This window comes from Lathyrus oleraceus, chromosome 7 (assembly GCF_024323335.1).
Source record: "Lathyrus oleraceus cultivar Zhongwan6 chromosome 7, CAAS_Psat_ZW6_1.0, whole genome shotgun sequence".
Lineage (NCBI taxonomy): Eukaryota > Viridiplantae > Streptophyta > Magnoliopsida > Fabales > Fabaceae > Lathyrus > Lathyrus oleraceus.
The window spans coordinates 75,156,199-75,170,427 of record NC_066585.1 but is presented as its reverse complement, the minus strand read 5'-3'; the positions used below and the strand labels follow the sequence as shown (position 1 = coordinate 75,170,427).

General features: G+C 32.1%; 1 long non-coding RNA gene across 1 annotated transcript; it reads left to right on the top strand.

Moving 5' to 3' along the window:
• The first annotated feature begins 9,224 nt into the window (after nt 1-9,224).
• On the top strand, nt 9,225-11,871 carry LOC127100371 (uncharacterized). The gene is made up of 3 exons (XR_007794408.1): nt 9,225-9,328; nt 9,434-9,503; nt 11,608-11,871. It is a non-coding gene; the product is annotated as an uncharacterized LOC127100371 (long non-coding RNA).
• Nucleotides 11,872-14,229: the final 2,358 nt, after the last annotated feature.

The window sequence follows — 14,229 nt, the reverse complement described above, 5'->3', positions numbered from 1 at the left end:
TCCTAATAACTTATTAACCGACTTCATTATTTTATTAATCAATAAAAGACATAATATTAACCAAGTTCTGACATTAATTTATAAATTAAATTATAAATTAATATCAAAATTTGATTAATATTATGTGTTTTATTGATTAATAAAGTAGTGAAATTAGTTAATAAGATATTAGAAAAATATATGGTTAATAACATATATTTTTGTGGTTAATAGAATAATAAAATTGATTAACGACAAATATTATATTTTTTAATATTTTTTATTTAAAATAAAATTTTAATATTATTGTATTAAAAAATACTATTCACCGTATAAATACGTTCAACAGTGTTTGATGTAAGAATTTGGGTGTAGGAATAACATATCTCTTTCCTTTTATAGTATAGGTTTAGCCACACATAGATTGCGACAAGATCCCAAACCATCATATCATGAGATTTTTTTTTTATAAAATGATCAGTATTTTAAAAAAAATTCTAAAATAATCATTTTTTCAAAATTTTCCTCTCCAAAATAACCACCTTTCAAAACAGATACGCTAGATGAACTGAAGCATCCATTTCCCCTTAGGAGGAGGCGCCAGCTTGAGTGACGCATGCATTGGATTCCTCATGAAGAGGCGTTAATGCCTCTGGCGCATGCCTTTGGCATGTGGTGTATACGCCAATTCATCTGATGCATACACTTTTGTATTTTTTTTTAATTTTTAATTTTTTTTTATTAAATAATGAAATATAATGTTAACAAAAAATTTATTCATGATATAATAAATGTTACATGGGATTGACAAAAATTTAATGATCGGCCCGATCGAAACGTCCACCTGTTCCACATCAAGGTGCGTTAGTGTTGAAAAGTATATCTTCGGCAAATATTTTTATATCGTATCCACAGAGATTGGTTGTTATTACCACCGTTCTATAATCCAAATTGTTATAAGTTTAGAAAGTAACAAAGTTGTTTTGTGTGGAAAGTTATCTTTTGAGTAAAATGTCACTAAAACAATAAAATGGTTTTAATCAAATGTAAAAGCTTGGCAAGATTGGAGTTCACTATTCCAAGTGCTTATGTTTCCTTATGATAACTATATAGATTTAAGATTATTGATGATGTTCAAGTATCCTCTCAATATCATTTATGTCTAAATGATATTGTGATAATCACTATATTGATCCTTAGACGATCTCTCCACCTAACTCTCAATATAGCAATCTTTAATGATTGATACAAAAGAAGAGTAATGAATAAATCTATCTCTACAACTTATTCACTACTTGAAAATCTATTTTATGTCAAGACTTAAATAATCTCTTTCAACAACTACTCAAATCTGATTTTCAACTTAGGGCAAAAATAGCATTCAATACATGAACAATCTTTTATCATATATATGAATCAAATGGAATACATGAACAAATGAGAATAGCTACTACCTCCAATCTTGACAAAATGGGGTTTAGCTCCTCATCATCATTTTGGAAATCAAAATGCAAGGGAAGAAAACTATGTTTTTCTCTCTTACCAAATATCCAAGTATCAATGAATGTGTGAATGTGTTAGAATTAAAATATAAATTTCCATTCTGATTTTCTAAAAGGGTTGACATTTCCTCAAATGATCATTTTCATCCAAAGCAGAAAAGCTCCCCTAAGGCAGGCACCAAAATGGCAAAACCAGCTGGCCTTGAAAACAGCACCCTTGGTCAAAAACAGCTTGCTGGATTCGGAAGCTTCGCGGAGCGAACTGAAGCTTCCTCAGCTTCCTTGCTTTGCAAGCTTCATCCAAAGAGTCTTCCAAGTGATGTTCTTCAAAATTAGGCCTCCAAATTGCATTCAACACTTCTTTAAATTTATGATTGTGCATTCCAAAGCTCTCTTGCCCAAAAATTCTACAAAACTAACAAATATGTGAAATAACTATTCAAAACAACATAAATTAAACCTAATTGCATTTATACAAAATTGTGAGAATAAAAGTGTGTAATTACACCAAAACTTGGTAAAAGGGACCAATAAAATGATATAAAAAGTAGTACTAATTGGTCCCTAACAGTTAGTTTGTCTTTGAGGTCTCCCATGATTTTCCTGAGGTGCTTGGGGTCTTTGCGTGCTGACCTTATCAAATGATGACTGGTGTGAAGGTCCGACGGAAGTTCCAGCGGTATTTGATAGATGTGTCATCATTTGTTCCCAATATCCAGGAAGGGCTCTGGCAAACGGCGCTTCCGTAATGGAGTTTGGTGTCCATGTCATCGTAGTTAGGTCGATGGGGTTAGGTGGATTGTAGAAGGTATAATTGTTCGAATTGGGACATTGAATCGTTTTGGAAACGAAGAAATGGTTCCTGGAGTGTACTATAGTTAAACAATGGTTGTGTGTTTTAGTAATGGGATGTTTGAGTGGTCATTGGTGGGGGGCTACGATGAAGTGACCCATATGAATCATTTGGGCTATAGACGGTTGTGGTTGAAGCGTATGGTTGTTGGTGGGTAGGGTTTGATTCTTGGTTTTGTGGTTGAGTGGGTGACATGAATGGATTGCGACGTTGGGTGTTTGATTGTTGGGTGGATGTCATGAATGAGTTGCGAAGTTGGGTGTTTGGTTGTTTGGTGTATGTGGTAGGTTGATGGTGTGAGGTTGATTATTGGGTTTGGGTGGTTTTACATTGGTGTTGGAAGGGGACTTGTTGTTGGGAGTACGATGACGAAGCTAGTTGGCGCGGATCAATCAAATACCGCGGCTCAGACACAAATTGTTGTGTTGTTACCGATCTAAACCATGCCATATATTGTTGAGTTGGTCTTGCACCATGGTTGACTGGTTCTTTTAAGATGTGTTGTCGTCGATTCCTCCATTGACGACATATCTCTTTTGCAAAGTATCTCCAGTCGGAATAATCTCGTTGGGTATCAACTCTTTTTTGATGCCAATCTCCCAAACACGTCGGAGGTTCTGGAATCTGTTGTTGCATGCCGAACTGCAGTTTTACCTGGTCACTCTGGTGCATCTCCATAGTAGTAAATCAGATAATTGGTGTATTTTCTGTCCAAACTACAACATCGTCATGGTTAACCTAATGATCAAGACCCAGATAAACTGTACAACAATACGACATGATTAGATGATAAGTATTTTTAAATTAAAATAGAGTTGTGTAGGAGTATTACATCGTCTGGTCCAATAGATTGCGATAGACTACTATAGCGTGTTTCAAACAACTATTGTAGTTCATCCCCCTAACTAACCACCTAGATAAAAAAAAATTGAAAAATATTATTTGCAGTTAATTGTAATATTAAGTATAATTAATTAAATGTTAAAGTGTTAAAAATTGATGGTACGTGTGCTATTGGAAATGGAATATTCCACCGTTTCTTCTGGGCGTATCAACCATGCATCATAGGTTTTTCTTTCTGTAAACCTATTATACAAACTGATGGTACATGGTTGTACAGGAAATACAAAGAAACGTTACTAATGGCAGTGGCACAAGATGACAACAACAACATTTTTCCAATCGCCTTTGCCCTTGTTGAAGGGGAGACTGCTGAGGGATTAAGTTTTTTTCTAAGAAATCTTCGATTCCACGTTGCACCTCAGCCTAACTTATGTTTGATCTCCGACAGACACCCTTCAATCATCAGTGCATATAATAACATTGATAATGGCTGACAAGATCCTCCTTCGACGCATGTCTTCTGTATTAGACATATTGCTCAAAATTTTATGCGGGAGATCAAAGACAAAATGTTGCGGAAGAAGGTTGTCAACGCAGGTTACACATTATCATAACCTTCTTTCAAACACTACCACGAATAAATAAGATTGTCAAACGCAGATGCAGTATGGTGGATCGATAATATTCCATTGGAGAAGTGGACTAGGGTATACGACAACGGTCAACGTTGGGGTCACATGACAACAATTCTTGTGGAATCAATGAACTCTTTCTTCAAAGACATCCATAACCTACCTATAACCACTTTGATGCAGACAACATATTTCAAGCTAGGGGCGCTGTTTTAGACCAGACGTTCCAAATGGAGTTCAATGTTGCAATCTAGGCAGTTGTTCAGTGATGCTTCAATAAAATTCATTAGACATGAAGCTTCTAAAGCAAACACACATGTGGTCACGATGTTTGACCACACTAAAGGTTGGTATAGTGTTGCCGAGTTCATGGATCACAATAAGGGCATGCCAATGGGACAATACAGAGTCAAACTAGATAGAAGTTGGTGCGACTGTGGAAAGTTCCAAGCCTTCCGTACGCCCTGCTCCCATGTCATTGCGGTATGTTCAAAGGTTCGAAGGGATCCATCCTACTTGCTATCTGAAGTTTACAAAGTCACCAGCCTATCAAATGTTTATAAAATTAGTTGTTCCGTAGTGGAAAAAGAGGATTACTGGCCACAATATCAAGGGGACATCGTTTGACACAACGAAGTTATGCGAAGGAAGAAAAAGGGTCGCCCAAATAAGCACCCGTATTCGAATCGAAATGGATACGACGAACTAAATAGTTAGATTATGTAGTTCATGCCATCAACTAGGTCACAATCGTACTAACTGTCCTAGTGTTCGAACGAGCACAATTAGATAAATTTACAGGTACCTCTGTTGCAATATATGAAAAACTAAATTTATTTCATATTATAAGTTTGTGAGGAAAATACCATTACATAAACAACAACACAAATAATTCAAATAACTAAAATACAATAACTAAGTGATTACAACCATAAAAACAATTTTGAACATGTAATGCATCATCTTATGAACATCCCAGTCAGTCTTAATATCCACTCATTCACACACTTCTCCATTTTGGTTGAACGTGGATACAAGCAATTGGATTCTTCTAATACTTTCACCATCTCCAATTTTTCCATCTAACCAACTGTTCAACGTCCGATTAAGATGTTCAAATGAATCTATATTCCAAAGTCGAATCTTTATCGGAGACGCAACGACGGAAAATATTAAATCAGCATTTCGCTTGTGAATGTATTCAGACATGGTTAAAACTCAAAAACTTGAAGGAGAGTGAAGTTGAATGAAAGAAAATGTGGTTGTAGGGTAAGAGTTGTGAAAAATATTGCATACAGAGCGAGGTATTTATACATAGGAACTAGAAAATGCATGCACCAAAGGGGTAGGCACCTCACATGTCAAGACATGTAGGCACCATAGGCATTGACGCCTCTTCATGAGCCAAAGGCATACGCCATAGGCATTGGCACCTCATATCCAATGCATGCGCCACTCAAGCTGGCGCCTTCTCCTAAGGGGAAATGGATGCGCGAGTTCATTTGGCGCATCTATTTTGAAAGATGATTATTTTGGATTTTTTTATAAAAAAATAATTATTTTAAAAAAAAGTTTTAAAATACTGATTATTTAAAAAAAAAATCACATCACAATCTTTCATTTAATCCAATTTGCAGAGTGTGACTTAATACCGAATTATTCCACAATATCAACCAATCGTGAGGAGTTTCTTACAAACTTATTCTTCTTTTGGAATTTGCATGCATTGCAGCAAGATCCATCTGTTCGTGGGGTGATTTTCATTAAATTGTTTTTTTCATTCTTCATGCTTTATGTACCTCCTTTACAAACATGACAAATATGTATGGTTAAAGTGATTCAAAGTGCAATGAGACTTTACACAATAATATTGACTCTTGCTACAAGTTACTCAAAATGATGCATTGTTAATAAAAATAAATCTTACTAATAGATTATATTACTAAGGAATACTAGTATGCCAAAGTTTCATCCAAACCCACAATAGATTTGAAAAAGGAAAAAAATATCTTATAGGCACTCCTCCACAATAAAAACACAAATATTTATTGTTACTTTGTGTAGTTAAGGTTTGGTAACACATTTTAAATACATTTAGTAATGACTTTTTTTTCTTATTTGATACTGTAGTTCTTAAGAATCTAGTGCTTGTTATAAAGATCTCCTTGAAAGCCATCTGCACAATGAATATTCTCTTCCTTTTTGGAAATTGTAGTCTTTAAACTTTTGACCTTATTAGCATAAGAATCAGCCTCACGATGGGATCTAGAGATATTATTCATGAGTATTCATACGTGGAAAATTTCACGTCAATAGTGAACATCGAACAAGTCAAAGCCATCAAAATGGTGACGTAGGGGATGCATTCCACAATATAAGCTTGACGACCTATAGGGCCAAGATTTGAAATACTATCAATGTCTACCTATTACACCAAGAAACAAAGATCTGTAGGCATTGAACGGATGAGACAAAGGAAAGACAAACTTTTAAGGAAAATAAGAGGTCTTGTAAGTTTTTGTCGATGCAAGCACTATTTTAGCTAACATCATTTTAGATTCTACGAGCGTTGATGGAAGTTATGGAAAGTGTACAAGATCGTTGCAAGTAATATTCAGGTGAATACGACTAAATATAAAATTTTACTTATGTGCACATAAAAGTTTTATTTTTTTGTTGAGAGTTTGAATGAAGAAAAATAAAGTTTGTAAAAATTAATTGTTATGGATGTTTCTAACTTACATTTTTCCTTGCATACCTTATATCAAATTTCTAATTAATGTTATTATTATGTGTGATTACTCATTCCCCAAAGTAGTTAACATTGATTACACATTTATTAATTTATATGAACTTCTCAATGCCTTGATAAGTTACAATCTAAGGATAAACATGTGAGTAACAAAAATATATGAGTTTCACCCCTAGTCTTAGGTGAGGTCAACTAGAATATAAAATTCAAAGTCTTTACGTATTACATTCCTGTTTCATACAATAAATCATAAATCAATTTATCAGTGATCAATCAATAAAAAACATCTTGGTCAAATATTAGATAAACAACATAAGAGTAATAAATTAACATAGTAGTTTCGCAGTTTCATACAAGGGTACAAGGTTATTCCATGAAATCAAGAAATCATCCCAAACAATTGATAGTTTATCTACTCATAGTGCAATTAAACATGAAATTATGGTTGAAAATATATTACATAAATCTAACAAAAGATAAGTGAGCTTCAGGGGTGACGAACCTCCCCTTCGACTTCTGAACAAATCATAAAATATCGCTCTCTATCAAAATCGGAACCCCTATGATTTTCCAAGAACTTAGCATATATATTAGGGTTTTTATCGCACAATTTCACCACAATGGTGTGAAATTGCAACACAGAAATTTGCTTAGTTTCTCAAATTTTGCAACGATCCAATAAGATCACAACACATTATTCCTAAGGGTTTACTCTCTTGTTGGCTTCATGGATCATGCAATGATTCATGAAATCACACGGTGATTGGATGAATTCATCATGTTTTCTTATAGTCTTCAATTCATGTGCGTTAGTCTCGTTCCACTTATTGTCATCGTAATTTCCACCATGTAAATACCGTAGAATTGTCTGTTTAGAACGATTTTGAGTTGAATTGAGTTTTTTTTACAATATCTTGATTCCTTCTATAATGTTCTTTGTTTCATGCATTGTTTTCTACAAATATAATAAAAATACTAAAGAAAACACTAAAAAAATTTAGTATGACAAAGTGTCAACAGTATCACGACTATATCAATAAACATATCAATTAAAAACTTTAAAATAATCTAACTTCAATCTAAAGTGGTCATTGTATTCATTTATTGGGTTGGAAGGTTCGTCAATCTAAATTCCACTTGATATGGTTCATTTTCTAGAAACAAGAAATGCTTATTCAACGTCGACCTCTAAATCCACCACAATTGATTTCTTACCTAATATTAAAGGATAAGGACTAAGGTAAGTAAAGGGTAAAACGGTAAACATGAACAAAATAAAAAAAATGGTAAAATACCTTTCTTGGTAGTCAAATGATACACTTCTGGCATGGATTTTGCTGATATCAAGAATCACTACACTAATAAGACAAATGTCTCAGGGAGAATCTTTGTTAGACTCGTTACGAAAAAAGTAAAACTCATAACCTTGATCAGTGATCTCTCGTAACAATTTTTTTCAAAGAAAGCCATCAATTGGCAAAGAATTTGGTTTCTCTTATAGGGTAAGACGAAAATAATCCATTGAGAAATAATAAGTCTTTTGTATGCCTAGCCGATGAACATGTTAAACTTTGGTTGCATCAAGGCTATTCTAGACGACACTCAAAATTATATAGTTGTAACAATGAGTAATGTGTTGAAAGAGGTCAAATTTCCTAACTATAAAGATTATAGTATTCGACTAAAGTGATTTTAGTTAGCATAAGATATGTCTATTTGAAAATATTAAAGGAAAAAATAACAATAACAAGAAAAAATCAAAATAAAAGAGACGACAAAATAATCCTAGAAGAAAAACCATGTAACATGAACAACATCCCTAAGAGACTCATGTTAGAGCTCAAATTACCAGGACCACCAACATCAAATCATATACCTTCAAAAGAAACAAGAGCCGCCAACCAATCCCGAAACTTAATCATATACACTTGATTCACTATTGATTAAGATGACGGAGAGGATTATGAAACTATTTGAAAAAAGATTTATCAAAATACCAACCACTTTTAAACCTAAATTTCTTTTCTTTCGCATCTTTCATGTTTATTGTTGAATCAGAGAAAATAATATCATCCAGAACATTCCAGATAATCCAAATCACATAATGTTCTTTTGACACATTGTTTTACTTAATAACAACCTATACACAATTGATACCAGTGTCTTTGCATCCAAGTGTATTATATTTGTCTTGATCATACACCAATTAACCGAAATTATGCATAGAATACCAAAATATAGATCTTTTGATTTTTAAGACACAACATTCTTATATATATTTTTAGAATATAGATATGTTTACCTAAAATATGAAAGTATTGTTACACACGGGTCTAGAATATATGTACTAGCAACTGTCAACATCTCATTTACCATCCGTTGTAAACTCAACAAAAATATACATATAATCAAGTCTTAAAAACATTTTAAAATTTACAAAATTATATTATTTCAACTCGTTTAATAATTAGAGTCTTATTATAAACAACTTAGTAACCTTTTTAAATAATATTCTCTAAATATAAACTTTTTCAACTAGTATTAGATCTGTATTATACTATTATTTATATTAATATTCATGTGTGAGTGATCATGTGAGCAGTGTGATTCTTAAAACTAAATATGTGTGATAACACTACGCAATAAAGAGTGCATGACTAAAAGATTTGCCAAATTTGCACGCAATAACTTTTTATCTGTTGGTTCAGAAATAGCTATACTAGTTTTTTCCTCCGAAGGTTTTAGAGAATGTGTAGGTAAAAATGAGGTGAGAAGTAGAAAAATATTGAAGGATTCAAAACACATTTTTCTTGCTTCTGCTGTGGTCATGGAGTTGTCCTTGTCTTAATTAAATTCTTATCTTTGTTATTAGGTCATAGAAAGTTGAAACACGTGCACGTTCATGTCCTATGCTTCCAATGTAACGTTCCATCATATAGCAGGTACTCATATTACTGTAGTTGAACTAATTGTATACTAATAAGGTTGGTTGGTGTGACAGAATTACAATGAACCATTTTGATTTTCATTGAGTTTTTATGAATTTCTTATCATATGCTGATTTCTAATCAACTTATATTCACGATAAAATAATTTAATGAGAAAATTAAGATAAAATAAGTTTTAACATTAATTTATTATATTATATTATTGCATCAAACATTCCATTGAGAAATGATATGATACATTTTTATCATGTCTCTAAGTCTCTTATCCAATGCTTCAATCATGTTTTTTTTCTTCATAGTGGTTAGTTGATAAGATAATTGATAATTTATAGTTTATGTTTGATAGCATGATTAATAATTTTTAATTGATAATTGATAACTGATAAATTAATTAAAATATTTGATAAAATTAGCGGGTTAGTTAGCTGATAAATATAAAATCACATGATTGTTTGATATTCTTTGTATTTGATATATAATTATTTTATTTTAAATTAAAATAAATTATAAAAAATAAAAGTGATTTTAATTAAAATGATAAAGATAAAAACAAAAAATAATAATAAAGTATAAGATAGGCTAAAATATTATTTAAAATAAGTATCTGAAAAATAAATTATAAACTATTAAAATAAATTATAAGCTCATGATAAAAGAATATTGTCAAATAAATTTTCTATTTTAATATAAATTTATAAACTATAAATTATAAATTTAAAATATATGATGTCAAATACAATCTTAAAAATTAAATTTGACATTGTGAAACTTTAATATTCATCTATTATGTCTAAATCCAATTTCACGTTGTTAATTTTAATCTGGCTAAAATATCATGTTAAATGAGTTTAAATTACACTATAAATTAACTTAGAATCAGATGATAATGTAAAAATGTTATAAAACTAATCGGTTCGGAAAGAAGGTGGATATTAAAAATATATTAAACTTACATTGCCAAGATTTTTAGACAGTTTAATTAATGTATTTAATTAATATATGTGTTTGTACACCCTCACTTTATGAACTATTTTTAGGAGTGAGATGTAAATTTATTTAACAATTAGTAACTCTTACTACTTGTCTATTTTTGTTCAAACCTTTAAACCAATTCACTAAAACTCCGCACTGACTTTGACATTGTTGTTGACATCATAAGTAATCATAACAAATAAAGAATAGTGTATGAGAAATATTGTATGAATACCCTTAATTGTCAAAAATCCACTAAGATATTTTATTTTGAATTTTGATTGGGTACTAGTATTTTTAGAGTAAATGAATTTAAAATTTTAATTTATTTTAAAATAATTGGTGAATTTTGAGGTGGAAGTTTTGAAATTTTAACATATCAAAAAAATTTCTAAGTGTCAAGTCATATGTTCACTTATTCCACCTTGACTAACTTTTTGTGTGAGCTTCAAATGAGAAAAGTGTCTTCATCAAAGTTGTATCTCTTTCAGAGTCCTTAAAAATGGTCACAAATTTGACCTCATTTAGATTTGAAATGAATGAGTTATACATTTTTGAAATTGAGGAAAATCACTTGTTCAATGGTATTGGTCCAAAAAGACCTATAATGTATCCTCATATCACATGCTCATAAAAGTTGAATTAGCTCTTCCCCCAAACATCAAAGTTGAAGTAGACACCTTGAATTTATTTTTGAAACTTGGAAATATTTCATATCATAAAAATTGAGCATGTTATGGCCTTGGGAAGTTGACCTCCAAATTAGGGTTTAGACAAAATGACCTATAATCTTTCACCATAAAAAAATGACTTTTCAAGCAAAACTAGCTCTAGACTTCAACATTAAAGTTGTTTGAAATTTCATTTATAGTAAAGTTTATCTAGGAATCATTTTCATATGTGTAAGACCCTAATTTTGACCCTAAGATCCCTCATGGCATCATATCATTGCTCATTGCATTTGCCTCAAGGATCCTAGCATGTGTGGCTTCTTAACCCTTGGGTTGGGACTTGTGTGAGTGGTTTGAGACCACCAAGCATGCTTGAATTGTACATTATTGCTTTTCTTATGTTGTTTACTAACCAAAAGCACAAAAATATGTCACTAACTTGTTTTGTTTTGAAGCTTAAGCAATCATGTGATCCAAGGCTCCTAGGAGGCTCCTATGCCCAATGAAATTGTCAGATAAAGATGAAAGCAAGCATGACAATGGTCCCCAAAGCTCACAATCATCATATATGTCTACCAAGTATCTCAATTTGTCAATTTGATCAAGATAAACCAAAGGGCTTGAGAATTGTTTCCCAAGGAAACCCTAATTCAACTGTGCATTGATTGTGCCTTGCTCATGAAGCAACCTCAACCTATGATCAAATATAATCAAGGAAAGTTATTTCATTCATCGATTTATGCATATATGAGCCTATGTGAGTATCCTCAATCATTCATTCATCAAGATTCGAAGTTTGGACTTGAGAAGTTGACAAGTCAATTCATCTGACCAAATTGAAATCCACTGAGACCTAACTTTTGTTGTGTTTGTCAAATAAAGATTATCCTTAGAGAAAAAATGTTCTTAAGAACCATATGAACAACTTTCATTTTCATCAAAAATTCATTTGAAACTTGTAAGTCATCATTCATTTCAAAACATTATAGGCATTTTGATTGAAACCCTAATTTTGGGTCAACTTCTCAAGGACCTAACTCCTTCATTTTTTATGATTTTGAGGTGAGACCAATTGAATTGGAAATATTAAGATGTCTACTTCAAATTTTATGTTGGATAAAATTTCATAATCCTAAAATACACACATGTGATAATACAAAATGTTATAGGTCACTTTGGACCAAAGCCATTGAATCTTGAAAAAGTCCAACTTTAAGTGCCCATAACTTTCTCATCAGAAATCCAAATGATGCAAAATTTAAGTCCAAATTGATTATATTGAAAATATCTACAACTTTAATGTTGTAGGTGTTTCCATTTGAGGCTTGCATAATTGAAACAGAAGGGCTTGAAGTTGATCATTTTTGGAAAAAAATTCAAAGACATATTTTGTACATCAAACTTCATGACCAGTTTTCATAAATTTCCAAACTCCAAATGGATTTTTGTACAACATAGATTTTGTTCCTTATGTCAAGACCTTCCCAACCATTACTCACATGCCTATGTTTGGATTTTCCATATGGGACTTTCGAAGAGAGGACCATTTGTGATCAATTATGCATTTCATTTTGTAACTTGATACACAAGCCAATGCAGCTCAGAGTGCATGTCCATTTCAACTCCAAGTTACTTCAGCTTTCATTTCCAATTGGTTTTGGGCCTCACACGCGCTTGTACAGGCCCATGTATGGAGGACCCAATGATCATGCCCACGAGTTCCTCCTCACATTGCCTTGCATTTCAGCTATAAATAGGACCCTTGCTTCATTCAATTATCAACCTGAAGGCGCCTAAAGCTCTGCTGAAATCCATACCTAACCGCACACCAATGGAATTTTGAATTTTCATTTCTCTTTTCAAGTTTGAATTTCAACAAAATCAGTTGATCTTCAACACTTATTCCTTAGCCTTGCACTCATACCATACCTCAAGAACAAACTGCAAGCAAGAATTTGGTTGGATCGTGCTCATCAAAGCTGCACTTTGAAGGTTTACCTCTCAACTGTTTTGATTCGAATCTCATCATATATTATGCTTTGCTTGTGTTTGTTTGGTTCTCTGAAGTCCTCGTGTGACAGGCAAGCCAATGATGGCTTTAATTTCATGAATTTATCCATTTCAGATTGAACACCTGGATTTTCCATCTTAGATTTCTCCTTCCATAGGGATCTTGAGAGAAATCCAAGGTTACAGGGGTGATGTACATCACCCCAACTTTAATTTGGTATAAGGCACGTGTGATTTGGTTGAGATTGCAAAACTTACAACTGGTGGCCGGTTTCTGTTGGCTCACCGGAGAAGACGGTGGTTTCCACCATCGTCCCCCCGTGGAACTCCCTTGGCCCTTGGATCTGACTCTTATGATCTAATCTCAGCCTTTGTTCTATTTGACTTTTTTAATTCATGGTGCGATGCACTTGACTCATGATCAACATGCGCGCGCGCTTCTGGACCATCTGATTGTCCACGTCAATTAATGAAGCTGAATCATGCGCTCCTGATTTTTTCTATTTTTTTTAATTTCTGTTTTATTTTCTTTAATTCCTTTTATTTTCAAAAATTCATAACTCTTTTATTTGGAATCACAAAAATATGGGACCAATTGCAAAAAAATTCTTTTAAAATCTAGTTTCATAATCTGATTTTTAATTATTTTTGTGATTCCATTTAATATTTTTTGTGAATTATTTTGTTTTTAATTGTTTTTTAATTCATTTTAAATACTTTTTGATATTCAAAAATTCCAAAAATATTTTCTTAACACACTTGGATCATGATAAGCCTATGAAAATATTCTCATCAATTTCTTAATTGATTTGAGATTTATTTGGGATTTTAATTTATTTGTGTTATATTTTAATGCTTTTAATTGATTTTAAAATAGTTTCTGTTTTCAAAAAATGTTGAGAAAATTTGTCAAACCTTGTTTGACCGTGTTAGACTCATGATGATTCAATTGGACTTATCCAAGTTGATTTGAATTGAATTTGAAGTTTGACCATGCTTTATTCATTTTATTTTATGTATTATTTTAATTCCAAAAAATACTAAAAATATGTTTGACTTTTCTTGAC